Here is a 1,000-nt window from a genome sequence, read left to right as displayed (position 1 = left end):
TTTTTATTCTTATCTGTTAAAAATGAAGGAAAATACATTAGGATTGTCATCAATTAGCTTAACATGCAAGTATTTACTGCATCCAGAGGACACAAATTTTAACAGCTATATCTCTGTCAAACTGGCAATGACACATAATAATAAGACATTCCCTCTAATTCAGGTTGGTTTGTTTTTTTAAAACCAGCATAGCCTTTCTTGACTGTGGCTTTTTGGGCATCTAGAAAAATATTCTTAAACAAGTGTCAATTATCATTCACATTTTTCTGTTCAAGTTCTCTCTCCCAGCTGCTCTGGCTCATAATTGCTTTCAGCTTTGTAAAAATTGGCTCTTCAAGAGCACCCAGTATATATTTTATTTGTTTAGTCTTTACTCTGTTTGCATACAATAAATGTATTGAGCAGTGCTTCATTTGTAATGAAAGAGGTTCCAGGGCTCAAGCAAGTAGGTGCTGGGGCTAACTGCTGGGGTAAACATAAGATTCCCTGAATTAAAGTTTATATTCGCCTGCTGTAAAATTTTCAAACTCAACCAACTTGTCGGATATGTTAAACAAGTGTTCAAAGCAGAATTCTGATTTTAGAGCTGCAGCTTCAGCTGGGGTTTTGGAAGCAGGGCCGGCTCTAGGCACCAGCAAAACAAGCTGGTGCTTGGGGCGGCACATTTTTAGGGGCGGCATGGCCGGCGCCAGAATGCCGCCCCTAAAAATGTGCTCCGGCCGCCCTAGCTCACCTCCGCTGCCGCTCGCGCGCCGCTACTCGCCCTCCCTCCCAGGCTCTCAAACCCGGGAGGGCGGGGGAGATCCCGAGCGGCTGCGGCACGCGAAACAGCTGTTTCGCGCGCCGCTGCTCCCCCTCCCTCCCAGGCTTGAGAGCCTGGGGGGAGGAGGCAGGGAAGGGGCGGAGTTGAGGCGGGGCCGGGGGTGGGGTAATTAAAAAACGGGGGGAGGGGGGGCGGCCAAAATTGTTTTTGCTTTGGGCGGCAAAAATCCTAGAGCCG

This window comes from Emys orbicularis, chromosome 7, assembly GCF_028017835.1.
Source record: "Emys orbicularis isolate rEmyOrb1 chromosome 7, rEmyOrb1.hap1, whole genome shotgun sequence".
NCBI lineage: Eukaryota > Metazoa > Chordata > Testudines > Emydidae > Emys > Emys orbicularis.
This window is presented reverse-complemented; position numbering follows the sequence as displayed.